This window comes from Thalassophryne amazonica, chromosome 1 (assembly GCF_902500255.1).
Source record: "Thalassophryne amazonica chromosome 1, fThaAma1.1, whole genome shotgun sequence".
Lineage (NCBI taxonomy): Eukaryota > Metazoa > Chordata > Actinopteri > Batrachoidiformes > Batrachoididae > Thalassophryne > Thalassophryne amazonica.
The window spans coordinates 92,636,755-92,653,727 of NC_047103.1; positions in this window are offsets into that span (position 1 = coordinate 92,636,755).

Below are 16,973 nucleotides of genomic sequence, written 5' to 3' on the forward strand. Positions count from 1 at the left end.
GTGTCCAGGTATTTTTTACTTCTTTATAAGAGTTTGGTATGATGGGGTTTTAGGGCCACACTGAGTTGTTTTTGTTTTTTGTTTTTTTGGGGGGTTTTTAGACTTCAAGAATAAAGTCATAATATTACGAGAATAAAGTTGTCATTTTACAAGAAAAAAATCATAATATTACGAGAATAAAGTCAGAATATTATGAGAAAAAAAAGCTTGATTCTGGAAATTAAACATTGTCATCACACAAAACAGCCTCCGTGACAATTCTCCCCTATGGCACCACACATCATCAGCAGTTACTAGGGTGGTTCAAAAAAATAAAAGTTGGAAATTCATTACTCTCACCCCTTCATTTTATGATGCTTTGGGAAAAAAGAAAGCCTGCCAAATATTTTTGTCATACATTAATATTTAGAGGTAGCACATCATAGCTGAAGGTTGTAAATATATCAATTATCGCTGCCCGAGTGCCCGTGCAATAGGTTATCCATTATCCAGTATCTAATCACATCACTTATAAAGAGGATAGAAGTTAACCACCTGAGTGTAACTAAAGTATAATTTTATATTCAATTTAAAACTATACCTGGGTTTAAATATTTCTCACAAACAACATACCTTCAAAAATGTTATTTTAGGCTACAAGCTGAAAATTTTGCTTCAATTCACAGCTTCTTTTCTTTCACATCTTTGGTGATGGTGAATCTAACATGAGATAAATGAAAAAGAGACACTTGCTGACTTAACATGCTTAACCATTAACTGGAAACTTCAGGAAAACATGTCAGCTACTAGAAGTAGAACATTTGTATACCTTATTGGTTCCACCGACTGAAATAAAGGGAAACAAATTGCCCTCAAATGGGCAAATACTCAAGGTATTTTTCTTCAAACACACTGATTTGAAGAAAACTGTCCATGATGCTGCTGTGACCTCTATAGACATGGCAATTCCTTTTTGGGAGAGAGCTAGAATCCCACTGAGGGCAAAGCAGCATCTGATCACAAAGTTAGAAAGGGTGTTCGGAAAATGAAAAACATTGAAAAAGACCAAGAATCGCAATACAGACAAGCAGAAGAAAGATGAAACAGTGTTTTGTGAATCTTTGGAGGACTTGTTTGACATGGCACATCAGGATGTCCTAACAATGATAAAGTTTGAAGATGACAGACAGTTCCTACTTGCTCAGTGAGAGAAAGGTAGAAGGGGATGCATGACAGGCATAGATAAAATACAAACTGCCAAAGAACAAAGAGCAGAAAAAAGGAAAGCTGCAGAAGCAAAATACAAAGAGAAACTGGAGGAGCCTGGACCATCTAATGTCTCACGACCTGACACTGTCTCCAGCCAGAGTGAAGAGAACACAGAAAGTCCAGATAAAGAATTTGTTATGCCAGTGCCACAAAAAGCCAGTAAAATTAAAGCTGTTGTAACACCAGGACTTGCAGCAGCATTGGATCGGACCAAAACAACAGACAGAAGTGCCACCTATATTCTCACTGAAACGGCAGCAAGTCTTGGTCATGATGTAAGCAACTTAAATATCATTATCATGTAAAGGATGTTCTCTTATGTTACACAGCTGTATAATTGGTTCTTGTGCTGATTCATACATTTTTGAATATTAAGTACTGCAAGGCATAAAGAATATTATTGTTTGGAGCTAGATCAAAATATATGTGGAAATATATAAAGCATAGACTTATTTAAATTTATCAATAATGAAACAGTATTTCATCAATAAAATGAAAATGCAATGTTTGATTGTTACAAAATCGTCGCTACCCCAGTATGTAGGTATTGTAGGAGCATGATACATGTACGAGAAGAACTGCATCTCACAATTCATGTTTTAGTGTTAACTATTTTATGGGATATGAAAAGATTTGATTTTCCAATGTATTGCCATAATTTCTGTCCTGACATATCAATATTAAACTGACAGAAATAATTTGGAAATATCTGGAAATGACCATACTATATGACAAAGTTACCAGTAAAAATTATTAGAGTTTTATGAAATTGTACATGATGTGTTTTTATGTTAGGTACAACAAATTTAGAGGGTGAGACTTGAGGTTTTTTGAAAAAAAAAAATTTGACCATTTTTATGGACCACCCTAGCAGGTACGTAACGTCATGTCATCCACGTCAGACTTCTATAAAACGGTTTTGCTTGTTCATAAACCCAAGTTTGAGGCACTGTTTAGTTAACTACTTCTAAGGCTGTTTAAAAAAAAAACTTCTAAGGCTGCTTCCACATAGTGTTAGCCTATGTTAGCTGTGCTGATGTGTGTTGAACGGGAACCTTATTAGGCCAGACTTGATTTGTTTGATGTAAGGTTAAATATTTGTCTGTGATTTTTCAAAGTGATCCATGTAGATTGGAAGCAGTGTTGAGTTCCAGTGGGGAAAATAAGTATTTGACCCACTGTCAGTTTTGCAGGTTTTCCCACCTACAAAGAATGTAGAGGTCTGTAATTTTTATCGTACGTACACTTCAACTGTGAGAGACAGAATCTAAAAAAAAAAACAGTAAATCACATTGTATGATTTTTAAATAATTAATTTGCATTTTATTGCATAAAATAAGTATTTGACCCCCTAGAAAAACAGAACTTAACAATTGGTACAGAAACATTTGTTTGCCATTACAGAGGTCAGACATTTCCTGTAGTTCTTGATGAAGTTTTCACACACTGCAGCAGGGATTTTGGTCCACTCCTCCATACAGATCTTCTCCAAATCTTTCAGGTTTGGAGTTTCAGCTCCCTCCAAAGATTTTCTATTGAGTTCAGGTCTGGAGACTGGCCAGGCCACTCCAGGACCTTGAAATGCTTCTTACGGAGCCCCTCCTTAGTTGCCCTGGCTGTGTGTTTGGGGTCATTGTCATGCTGGAAGACCCAGCCATGACCCATCTTCAATGCTCTTACTGAGGGAAGGAGGTTGTTTGCCAAAATCTCGCAATACATGACCCCTTCCATCCTCCCTTCAATACGGTGCAGTTGTCCTGTCCCCATTTGCAGAAGAGCACCCCCAGAGTATGATGTTTCCACCCCCATGCTTCACGGTTGGGATGGTTTTCTTGGGGTTGTTCTCATCCTCTAAACATGATAAGTGGAGTTGATTCCAAAAAGCTCTATTTTGGTCTCTTCTGACCACATGACCTTCTCCCATGCCTCCTCTGGATCATCCAGATGGTCACTGGTGAACTTCAAACGGGCCTGGACATGTGCTGGCTTGAGCAGGGGGTCCTTGCTGCCCTGCGGGATTTCAAACCATGACAGCATCATGTGTTACTAGTGTAATCTTTGTGACTGTGGTCCCAGCTCTCTTCAGGTCATTGACCAGGTCCTCCTGTGTGGATTCCAGACCGAGGGAGATTGACAGTCATCTTGTGTTTCTTCACTTTCTAATAAATAATCATAACAGTTGTTGTTTTCTACCAAGCTGCTTGCCTGTTGTCCTGTACTCCATCCCAACCTTGTGCAGGTCTACAGTTTTGTCCCTGGTGTCCTTAGACAGCTCTTTGGTCTTGGCTATGGTGGACAGGTTGGAGTGTGATTGATTATGTGAACAGGTGTCTTTTATACAGGTAACAAGTTCAAACAGATGCAATTAATACAGGTAAAGAGTGCAGAATAAGAGGGCTTCTGTTGTGAAAGTGTCGTGACACGGACCCACAACAGGGGGGCGTTAATGAACGGACAATGGATAAGCCAAAAAGTAACAATTTAATGTTGTGAATCGCACAACGAAGTACAGACAAAAACAATATGGTGGATTGTCAATTATACACAAGGTGATGTGTGGGCAGGCTCGAAGATAGAAGACATCTGGCAAGAGAAGAGCCGGATCCCACACAGCTTCCACCACCAACAGACCTGAAGAACACCGGAGCCGCCAAGCCCTGCGCCCCAGGTGGCCACTGTCTTCAGCAGTCATACCCGGTACTGCTGGCAGAGAACAGAAACAGTATTGATGAGTGTGAGTTCGCACACTCAGTAATCCCACAGTCTGTGTTCTTTAAGGAGGGAGCACCTCCACCTCCAATCACACACTCGTGCAGCTCCTGTTTAACCACTTATCTGGTTTGGGGTGTGAGGCGAAGCCGTCGCAGTCCACACCAAACGCCAATCCCACAGATAAGGACACACCACAGGAAAACGGCTGCAAAGAAGTTCAGATTATTACTTAGTGTAAGTCAGCAGAGAAGTTACCTGAATGGTAGTTGATTTCTCTGCGAGGAGGTGGAGTCGCAGTCCGGCCTTTATGGAGATGGTGATGAGTTGACTGAGTGACAGCTGGTGCTGATGAAGAGCGACAGCTGTCACTCCCAGTGGCTCCGGCGCCCTCTCGTGCTTGAAGCCCGCACTCCAAGCAGGGCGCCATCTGGTGGTGGTGGGCCAGCAGTACCTCCTCTTCAGCGGCCCACACAACAGCTTCTTAAAGAAAAATGAACAGGTCTGTGAGAGCCAAAATTCTTGCTGGTTGGTAGGGGATCAAATACTTATTATATGCAAAAAAAAAAAAAAAAAACCAAAATGCAAATTAATTATTTAAAAATCATACAATTGTTGTGTGTTGGGGGGTTTGGCTGGATGTTTTTGTGTTGTTTTCTTTTCTTTGCTCTCCAGGTGGTATGCAAACTGGTTTTTGTCTGTGGAGAAGGTGCTGGCAGAAGAGTCCTTCACCCTTATCAGCATTATTAGCTGCACCTGTGGATGATGCTCACGTGTAAACTTAAAGACTTTCAGCTGAAGCAGATAATGAGATGGCGTTCTACATTTAAGCCATGAGTGGTTCAAGCAGAATTGCCGGGAACTCGACCTTGTGACGTTCGTTTGTGAGACGCTGAGGACCGCGCCTGGGTTTGACATATCGTGCCTGTGAAGGAGGACGGGTGAGGGACACATGCTGTCAGCACACATCAGAGGTGATGATTGTCTGAATAAGTGTTAACAGTAATTTGGTATTTTGTTACGCAGTATATTTGAACATTGATGAGAATTGTGCAGCTCGCTTCTCACTGCTGTGGCATACGGAATGATGATCCTCCACCTGTTGTGAGAGGCTGCTCATTTACATAAAGCTTAAATTCAGACCTGAATGTGTTGCTGATAGTGTGTGCCTTTGAAGGATATTTGTTGTAGCTGTTGACTTACCTCACCTTTTCCATCCTTCACAGAGTCAGTTTGTTGTGTCCACCTGGGGGGTGTTCGGCGGTGAGTCTGGGTCCAGAAGCGTCGGGCTTCGATCCATTTGGGCGCTGGAGAGCGCGCCGTCCTTCACCTCGCCAGATAATTGCACATTTATGTTGTACACAGTTATTGCACAGAAGGAAAATAAATTTGTTTTGTTTTTGGAACCGCTTTCTGGTTATTTTAGCGCTGGGTTCAGTCAGACGCTGGTCGCGCTCCTCAACTCGCGTCTGCACATAACAACAATGTGATTTTCTGGATTGTTTTTAGATTCTGTCTCTCACAGTTGAAGTGTACCTACAATAGAAATTACAGACCTCTCCATTTTTTGTAGGTGGGAAAACCTCCAAAACTGACAGGGGATCAAATACTTATTTCCCCACTGTAACTACTTCAAAGGCTATTTCAAAAAACAAACAACAACAACAACAAAAATTATTAGGCTGCTTCCAAATAGCGTTAGCTGTACTGATGTGTAGCCCAGACTTTATTTTTTGATGTAAGGTTAAATATTGGTCTGTGATTTTTCAAAGTGATCCACGTAATAATTCTACAAGCCAGGTCTGTGAGTATGCCACTTCTTTTTGGACAATTACCTGCAATTTTTGTATAAAACTTTGGATAAATGTTTAGCTAATGTGTAGCTGCCCATAGTTTTTCTGTCTCCTCCGTCCAACTAGGGAACCTCAGGAGCTGACAACCCCAATTCCAATGAAGTTGGGACGTTGTGTAAAATGTAAATAAAAACAGAATACAGTGATTTGCAAATTTCAACCTATATATTCAACTGAATACACCACAAAGACATTTAATGTTGAAACTGAGAAACTTTACTGTTTTTGTGCAAATATTTGCTCATTTTGAAACGGATGCCTGCAACACATTTAATAAAAGCTGGGAAAGTGGTATGTTTACCACTGTGTTACATCACCTTTCCTTCTAACAACACGCAATAAGCATTTGGGAACTGAGGTCATTAATTGTCAAAGCTTTGTAGGTGGAATTCTTTCCCATTGTTGCTTAATGTAGGACTTCAGTTGTTCAACAGTCCGGGGTCTCTGTTGTAGTATTTTGCGATTCATAATGCACCTCATATTTTCAATGGGCAACAGGTTTGGACTGCAGGCAGGCCAGTCTAGTACCCGCACTCTTTTACTATGAAGCCACGTTGTTGTAACACGTGCAGAATGTGGCTTGGCATTGTCTTGCTGAAATAAGCAGGGACATCCCTGAAAAAGACATTGCTTGGATGGCAGCATGTGTTGCTCTAAAACCCTCTATGTACCTTTCAGCATTGATGGTGCCATCACTGATGTGTAAGTTGCCCATGCCATGGGCAATAACACACCCCTATACCATCACAGATGCTGCCTTGGAACTTTGCGCTGGTAACAATCTGGATGGTCCTTTTCCTCTTTTGTCCAGAGGACACATTTTTCTTCAGCTAAACTGAAGAACTCTGATAACTCTGATACAAGATGGCGCCAGTGTGCACGGCATGCCGTCTGTTTCTCTCATTTTTTTGTGTGTTTTTGGTGTTTCTCAGTTTTAACACTTCACAAATCGAGTCTCTGCTGGTATATGATCGCCAGTCTGTCTTGGATCTACAACAAAATGTTGGAGTTTTAAGTGTTTTTAACCGTTATGGATCGAAACCTCTACCCCCGCTCCTATCGGAAATACCATCTCACCTGCTCCGGGCCCCAGCTCCGTCTTCCCGGCGGAGGCGTCATCGGCGCCATGGTAAACGCAGCGGCCGGATGGTTAAGTTAAGGATTCTTCTGGCACACTCATTTCGGGGATTACATCCTGTGCAGGGTTTGTCACGCTCCTTTACGGTGCCCTGGCGTCTCTTCGACCCTATTGATAGCTGTCTGGTAGCTGTTGTCGGCGTGGATGATGTCAATTTCATGTTACGCAATTCGGTGTCCCCGCGGCTCCGCCGGCGTGGGAGAAATCTCTGTAACCTGAGGACGCCGCTCTGTGTTCGGTGATCCGCTGGGCTACAAGCTCCAGTTTCTCCCAGAATTTGCCATGTGAATGCCAGATCGCTGGCAAACAAAAGTTTTATTCTCAGGGACTTATTCAATACCCGTGATCTGGATTTCCTTTGCGTTATGGAGACGTGGATGAAAGCCGGTGAGTACAGCCCTGTCGTGGAACTTTTATCGGCCGATTGCTCCTTTTTTAACTCTCCACGGACACTGGGCCAGGGTGGAGGAACCTTGACTGTTTTTAAAAGTTCTTTTACCTGCAAACAGTATCCTGCTTCCTTCTCCAGTTTTGAACTGACTGTTTTTGAGGTTGGTCACAAAGACCCGGTGCTCTGCGCCGTTATCTACCGGCCTCCAAAATACAACAAGGAGTTCATAAATGAGTTTGCAAACTTCCTTGCAGAACTGTTGCCCAACTATGATCATCTTCTTCTTCTTGTCAATTTTAATATCCATGTCTGCTGCCCTGACAAGCCCATGGTGGAGGATTTTTTAAACTTAGTGGACTCTTTTAATTTGAAGCAGTGGGTGTCTGGCTCCACACACCAACATGGACATACATTAGACTTGGTTTTTTCCCCATGGTCTGCTTGTGTCAAACGTAGAAGTCGGTGACTTTGTTTTTTCTGATCATGCACCAGTCTTTTTTAGTGTTGAACTCTCTTGTGTACCTGAGAAGTGCTGCGCATCTGTCAGACTCCGCCGGGCTTTTAACCCCCTCACTGCCAAACGTTTTTCTGCTGCCTTCTCTGCTGCCTGTGTGCTCCCCGTTTCACCCGCGGCTGATACGGAGGAGCTGTGCTGTCGGTTTAACTTCTCCTGCCTTTCTATAATGGACTCTGTGGCTCCTCTAAAACCCAGGCGGTTTAAGTCTAGATCTGAACCCTGGCTTAATGAGAGAACCCATGCTGCCAGATGGGAATGTCGCAGAGCTAAACGCAGGTGGAAGAAGGACAAGCTGCAGGTTTCATTTCTAATTTTAAAGAACTGTTGGGGCCACTATCAAAGCACTGTCAAAGAGTCCAAAAGAGAGTATTTGTCACACATTGTAACGGAAAATTACAAGAATCCCCGTGTATTGTTCAGAACAATTGACTCTGTCCTGAATGTACCACAGCCTGTTTGTCTGGAAACATCCACTGACTTATGTAACAGTTTTCTACATTTTTTATTGACAAGGTTGCTTCTGCAAGAGCTCTCATTTCTCCACCCACCTTTGACCCCTCTGTCTCTGCTCCCTGCCCTGCGGTTTTTAACAGATTTGAACCTGCGACTCTGTCACAGTTAGAGGATGTGGTGGCTCATTTAAAATCATCGGGTTCCCATTGTGATGTGGTCCCCCCCCCCCACACTTTTTTAAAGACCTTTTTCCTACCTTAGGGCAGTCTGTTCTGACCATTATAAACAGCAGCCTATCCTCCGGTGTTGTCGCTGTTAGTTTTGCCTGGCCTCGACAACACTGAACTATCAAACTTTAGGCCTATCTCCAAGCTGCCATTTGTCTCCAAGATCCTGGAGAAAATTGTCTATGCACAACTTTTAACTTACCTTACCTTAATGAACATAACATTTCAGAGGTTTTTCAGTCTGCTTTTAAAATGTTGCATAGCACAGAAACTGCCCTTTTAAAGGTTTTTAATGACGTTTTACTGGCAAATGATAGCGGCAACCATATCATTCTTGTCCTGCTTGACCTGACTGCTGCTTTTGATACAATTGACCACAACATACTGATAAATCGTTTGCAGCAGCTTGTGGGCATTGGTGGTAGTGTCCTGGACTGGTTCAGGTCCTACTTAACTGGTAGGACTATGTGCGTTGGCCTCGGGGTTTGTGAGTCCTCTTCCGCTCCACTTTTATATGGGGTCCCACAGGGTTCAATTCTTGGACCCCTAATCTTCTCCCTGTATTTGCTTCCCCTGGGGTCCATTCTCAGAAAGCATGGCATCAGCTTTCACTGCTATGCTGATGATAGCCAGCTATATGTCCCCCTAAAGAAAAATGATGCCTCTTCTCTTCAGCCCCTTTTGTCCTGCCTTGAGGATGTTAAAGCCTGGATGGCATTGAATTTTCTTAATTTTAATGAAAAGAAAACGGAGGTGATTGTTTTTGGCTCTAGCAGCTCCTGTTCTTCCTCACTTGTTGATCTGGGGCCTTTGTCAGCCTTTTTGAAATCTACTCTCACAAACTTGGGTTTTAAGATGGACATCGATTTTAAACTGGACCACCAAATCAGTGCAGTAGTCAGATCGAGTTTCTTTCACTTAAGGCAGCTTGCTAAGGTTAAGCCTTTTCTTGCACAGCAGCACTTTGAAACAGCAATCCATGCTTTTATTACCTCCTGGCTGGATTACTGTAATGCACTTTATTATGGAATTAGCCAGTCCTCCCTTGCACGTCTCCAGCTAGTTCAGAATGCTGCTGCCCATCTGCTAACTGGTGCACGTAAGAGGGAGCGCATTACACCTGTCCTGGCCTCCCTCCACTGGCTGCCTGTGCATTTTAGAATTCATTTTAAGATTCTTTTATTTGTTTTTAAATCTTTAAATGGCCTTGCCCCGCCCTACCTCTCTAAGCTGCTTCATTGTTACGCACCTGCTGGCCACCTTCGATCAGCTGATCAGCTCCTCCTGGAGGTGCCGAGGTGCAAGCGTATGCTCAGAGGGGACCGAGCTTTTTCTGTTGTGGCTCCTAAGATGTGGAACGAGTTACCGCTCCACATCAGGCAGGCCTCTTCACTTTCTGTTTTTAAAACCAATCTTAAAACCCACTTTTATGTACTGGCTTTTAACCCAGAATGAGATTCTCGATCTGTTTTGGCTGTTTTAACTGTTTTTATTTGTTTTTTGTTTTTATTTGTTCTTTGTGGTTTATTGCCTTTTATATGTCTCTTCGTGTACAGCACTTTGTTTCAGCTGCAACTGATTTTAAAGTGCTTTATAAATAAAGTTGAGTTAAGTTGAGTTGAGCTAAAAACTGAAAATGGGTCCCACAGACCCGAAGATCTTATGTTGTTGTTGTCGTCCATTCGGCTGCTCCCGTTGTGTTTGGGGTCGCCATAGCGGATACAGCCCCATCCGCATTCATATTTGGCACAAGTTTTATACTGGATGCCCTTCCTGACGCAACTCGTGTTACCTGGAGAAACACACAGCCGCTGGTGTTCCAGAAAGGTCTCCCATTCACGTACTAACCAGGTACTGCACTGCTTAGCTTCTGAGATTTGATGGAATCAGGCTTACACAGAGCAGATCGGCTGCACCTGAAGACCTCATAAGGTTTAAAAATTATGCAATGTGGTTTTCTGGATTTTGTTTTAGAGTTTGTCTGGAATTTTTATTTATTTATTTATTTACGGTGTCATAGAACCAAAAATCTAGCATAACCTCAAGTGATGCAAGTCAGCCCAGTTCAAGGATACTGCAAGATTTCAAAGACAGATGTGACGTGGATGTATAATTGTTGTCACTGGAAAGACAACTGAATAGGCTGTTACACACCCGACCCATCAAACAACCCCAAAACACAGGCTTATCTAACTGCCCTATTTTTTTTTATTATTATTTTTTTTTTATTATTTTCAAAGGACCCACAATCTGCCAGGTTTGGATCTCTGTTTAAATAAAGACCAAATTGTCTGTTTTTTTTTTTCTGTTCAGAAAGTCCTGATGCTTTCCAGTCTTTAATCAGAGCTCTATTAATCAACTCTATCTGCATCAATCACAATCTGTATTTGATAATTGTCTAGTCTCTGGTGGTTACATCTACATATTTTTTAAAATGCACATATTTATTCATTTTAATTACAAGAACATTTAATTTATAGCAAAGCTGCAGCAGATAAATGTTTACTTTATGGTCCTGTCACACCTTGACAATTTTGCCAGCGTAGTCACCAAATTTTTAACACATCAGTGTGTGCTGATGTACGTCTAATAAGTTAGATGTACACTTTGAAGCACACTGATATGCCATAGTACGGTGAAGTTACGGAAGAATTTTGTACATGCACAAAATTTTCGACCTATACTAGTGTAAGCCTCATACGGCCCACATACACAGGCCACAAGTTGTAGGTAAGTTATGCGATTGTTGACACGTTACTTGTAAATGACTCATAAGTCTAAATAGGTTGAGATAATGTATGGCATACCAATAACTTATTTGTAGCCTAGGAGTAACGTGCTTTGAACCTATGTGTGACTTATATTGAAGTTGTCTCCAACACATATTGATGTATTCTGGACGAACACAGAACTTTCTAATTGTGTCAGCTGCCATGTGATGGTGTATTGCGATATTTTTTTTTAAAACATCAGCAGATGCTGGTTCAATTGTCCTAGTGTTACAACTGCATACATTTTTTTAGGTACACAGAATGGCAGCACAATAATTTTATGAATTTTGACTAAATAAATCATTAATTTTGAACTGAACGCATGAATATACATTCTCCAATAACACTTTAAAGTACATGATGCCTTCAGTTGATTTGTCTTGCATTATACTTGACCATTTGTCAGCGTCCTGCTCCCAGTCAGTATTTCTTGTCATGCAGTGACACTCTGTGGTGGGTGTCTGTGCTGCACTTCAAAATGTATGCTGGTTTTGCAGAGTTCTGTTTTGTGCAGTTAACAGTTTCTTTCATTTCATCACTGGTATAGAGGAGGATTTGATTTTCTTTCACCACAACATCTAGGCTAAAATCTAAAATCTAGGCTTGCATCTCAGATGTACCTTCTGGCAAATTGTAGCTGAAGTTTCAGGTCTTTAAGAAAATCCTTTATAACACTTCATCATAACTGGAGATACAAAATATGCACAATTTCTCCAATCACACCCAGAGAAGCCTGTTACTTCTTTTGGGTTGTCTGGGTGTCTTTCCTCCTCTCCTCTTTCTTGCACAGTCACTCAGCTTTTGAGACAGTCTGCTCCATATAAATTCACCACAAAGTGTCTTCATAATTGATGTAAATAAATCCGAGACTTATTCAATGACATGGAAATGTTCATGTATCCATCTCCTGACTTGTCTGAAGAAAACTGGCAGTAAAACTGATTTACATGTATTAAACCAAAACGGTCCATTACTTGATTGCAGGTATTATACTAAAGGGGCCCATTACTTATGCAACCCATCATCTTGGATTTTATATTATTAATTAATTTATATCAAGCTGCAGAGATTTGCTGTCAGTTTAAGGAAGATGTGTGTGTGTGTGTGTGTGTGTGTGTGTGTGTGTGTGTGTATATATATATATATATATATATATATATATATATATATATATATATATATATATATATATATATATATATATATATATATACAGTGAGGAAAATAAGTATTTGAACACCCTGTGATTTTGCAAGTTCTCCCACTTAGAAATCATGGAGGGGTCTGAAATTTTCATCTTAGGTGCATGTCCACTGTGAGAGACATAATCTAAAAAGAAAAAAATCTGGAAATCACAATGTATGATTTTTACTAATTTATTGGCATGTTACTGCTGCAAATAAGTATTTCAACACCTGCCAATCAGCAGAAATTCTGGCCCTCAAAGACCTGTTAGTCCGCCTCTAAAAAGTCCACCTCCACTCCACTTATTATTCCAAATTAGAAGCACCTATTTGAGGTCGTTAGCTGCATAAAGACACCTGTCCACCCCACACAATCAGTAAGACTCCAACTATTAACATGGCTAAGACCAAAGAGCTGTCCAAAGACACCAGAGACAAAATTGTAGACCTCCACAAGGCTGGAAAGGGCTACAGGGCAATTGCCAAGCAGCTTGGTGAAAAAAGATCAACTGTTGGAGAAATTATTAGAAAATGGAAGAAGCTCAACATGACTGTCAAGCTACCTCAGACTGGGGCTCCATGCAAGATCCCACCTCGTGGCTTATCAATAATCCTAAGAAAGGTGAGGAATCCACCCAGAACTGCACGGGAGGAGCTGGTCAATGACCTGAAGAGAGCTGGCACCACTTTTTCCAAGGTTACTGTGGGTAATACACTAAGATGTCATGGGTTAAAATCATGCATGACACGGAAGGTTCCCCTGCTTAAATCAGCACATGTCCAGGCCCGTCTTAAGTTTGCCCATGACCATTTGGATGATCCAGAGGAGTCATGGGAAAAAGTTATGTGGTCAGATGAGACCAAAATAGAACTTTTTGGTCTTAATTCCACTCGCCGTGTTTGGAGGAAGAAGAATGCTGAGTACCATCCCAAAAACACCGTGCCTACTGTGAAGCATGGGGGTGGAAGCATCATGCTTTGGGGGTGTTTTTCTGAACATGGGACAGGACGACTGCACTGTATTAAGGAGAGGATGACCGGGGCCATGTATTGCGAGATTTTGGGGAACAACCTCCTTCCCTCAGTTAGAGCATTGAAGATGGGTCGTGGATGGGTCTTCCAACATGACAATGACCCGAAGCACACAGCCAGGATAACCAAGGAGTGGCTCAGTAAGAAGCATATCAAGGTTCTGGAGTGGCTGAGCCAGTCTCCAGACCTAAACCCAATAGAAAATCTTTGGAGGGAGCTCAAACTCCGTGTTTCTCAGTGACAGCCCAGTAACCTGGATGATCTAGAGAAGATCTGTGCGGAGGAATGGACCAAAATCCCTGCTGCAGTGTGTGCAAACCTCGTGAGAAACTACAGGAAATGTTTGACCTCTGTAACTGCAAACAAAGGCTACAATACCAAATATTAACATTGATTTTCACAGGTGTTGAAATACTTATTTGCAGCAGTAACATACAAATAAATTATTTAAAAAATCATACATTGTGATTTCCGGATTTTTTTTTTTTTTTTAGATTATGTCTCTCACAGTGGACATGCACCTAAGATGAAAATTTCAGACCCCTCCATGATTTCTAAGTGGGAGAACTTGCAAAATCACAGGGTGTTCAAATACTTATTTTCCTCACTATATATATATATATATATATATATATATATATATATATATATATATATATATATATATATATATATATATATACACGAGGTCTGTGATTAAAAAAAAGCGTTCCTTTTTATTTTTTCAAAAAATAAATGGATTTGATTCATATGTTTTTACGTCAGACAAGCTTGAACCCTCGTGCGCATGCGTGAGTTTTGTCATGCCTGTCGGTGACGTCATTCGCCTGTGGGCAGGCTTTGAGTGAGGTGTGGACTCCCCCTCCCTTCGGAATCTCTTTGTCTGAGAAGCTGCAGGGAGACGGCGCGCGTTGCTTTATCAAATTTTTTCAGGACCGGTGAGGGATATCCGTGTGGACACTATTCTAGAAATTTAGCTGGTTTTCGGTGTAAAGTTTAACGGCTGATGAGAGATTGTGGAGTTTCTTTCGCTTTAAGCACAGCCCATAAAGCGGATCGGCGCGGCGCTGTCGGAGGTGGCGTCCGTCTGGCTGTTTCGAGCTGAAAACATCCTAATTTAAAGCTCTGTTCACCCAGGACGTCGTCAGAGAACAGAGAAGTTTCAGAAGAAGCCGGCATCAGGAGTTTACCCGGACATTCCACTGTTAAAGGAGATTTTGTAATGAAAGAACATGCGGCCAAATTTGCCGAGTCGGATCCGTGACGACGTGGCAAATCCGGCTGCGCCACGACATGAAAAACACCTCCGTGTTGAAAACCATTTGTAAAATTAAGGCGGCTTTTGATGGCTTTCAACAAGTGAGTATCTGAGAAATTGTTTAACAGCTTGGGCATGTTCCAACTTGTCTGTTAAGGTTTCAAACGGAGGTGTTTTTCCTGTGGCAACCCCCCGCGGTCGGGTACGGCCCGACATGCGAATCTGCCCGCACGTTCTTTCATTACAAAATCTCCTTTAACAGTGGAATGTCTGGATAAACTCCTGATCCCGAATTCTTCTGAAAGTTCTCTGTTATCTCACGACGTCTTGGGTCCACAGAGCCTGAAATTAGGAAGTTTTCAGCTTGAAACAGCGGGACGACGACGCCTCGGAGCGCAGATCGCCGTCAAGCGCCGTGGACCATCCTTACGGTGACAGTAAAACTCCAAAATCTCTCATCAGCCGTTAAAATTTTCACCGAAAACCAGCTGAATTTATCGAATGGTGTCCACTCAGTTGTGCCTTACAGTTTTTGAAAAAATTTTGATCAAACAAAGCAGCAGTCTCTGAGCCATTCCTAAACAATGAAAAAATCGACGAGAGGGTGGGCGACTCCTCACTCAAAGACTGCCCACAGGCGAATGATGTAACCGACAGGCGTGAAAAAACTCTCGCATGCCCACGAGGGTTCAAGCATGTCTGATGTAATCACACGTGATTCAAATCCATATGGTTTTTGAAAAAAATAATAAGGTCCGTTACTTTTCTCACAGACCTCGTATATATATATATATATATATATATATATATATATATATATATATATATATATATATATATATATATATACATAGTTAAAAAAAAAAATAAAAGGGTCGGTTTATTATCTAAGAGACCTCGTATATATATATATATATATATATATATATATATATATATATATATATATATATATATATATATATATATATATATATATATATATATATATATATATATATATGTATGTGTGTATATACATATATATATACACAATCCCCTTACAGTCCCCTGTGTGTGCTACAGTTAGCTCCGTTCATGTATACATGAACATTTCTGTGTGTCTAGCCCCTTTCACACCAGGGCTGCTCCCAGTTGCTCCCTATTGCGCCATGACGACGCAGAAAAAACGCTTTGTTTGGAGTTAATTGCCGGTTAATTACTGTGTCGGCTTGCGCCTGATGACATCTCATTGCGCTGCGAGTTTGGCTGCCAGGTGCTCCCCCTCACTCTAAACTTTAAATAGCCTAATTTTCTGTCTCTCATCCAGTCTGTTTTCTGAACACAGTACACACGTCGCTGCCCTTGGAAGTAGTGAACTGTTTTTGCTGTCTTTTCTTTCCTCCTTTGACTGCGAGATGCACGCGCGCGCGAACGAACTTTCAAGCAAATGTTGAGATGTCTGGATTTCTATTTGATGTTAACATGTCCTGTCTCAGGACTTATGTCCTTTTTTGTCCCTTTTTTAACTGTAATGTGAGAGTTTGAGCAGAGAACAAGGAACTAATGCCTGGAGCCACACTTTTTTTTCTTTTAATTGTTCACATGTGCGCGCGTGAACGAACGTCCATGAGTGGACTAGAGATGTCCGAACTTTTTACTGGATATTTCTGGCAATCATTCTGCTTTTTTTTTTTCTTCAGCATGTAGTTTTTACTGCATTAAGTACACAGTATAACAACAATCCTGCGTGATTTATACTGCGGGAACAACGAAACACAGCAGGAATCATAAATTGGCTCCGAGTCACGTCGGGTAATGCCTCTTTGCCCCGACTTGCGCTGGAACCACTTCCTTTCTGCGCCGAGCACAGGACGGCAAAAAAAATTAAACAGGTGGTTTAATTTTTCGGCGCCTGACTTGCTTCATCCTTTGCGCCCTCGCGCTGTTGTGGTGCCGAGCTGCATCATCTTGGCACTGAGTTGCTTCCACATGGCGTCGTCATAATGACGCACGGCGCAACTGGGAGCAACCGGGAGCACCCCCGGTGTGAAAGGGGCTTATGGTTGTGACCTTATCTGTAAGTTTAATGCCAAATGAAGTGAAACAGCCCAGAGCATCACTGAAACACTACCTTACTTCACTGTAGGCTGGGTGTCATTTTCACAGTCCAGTCTAACTGGGGTGGGGGGTTGTTCTCCTGTCCCAAAATG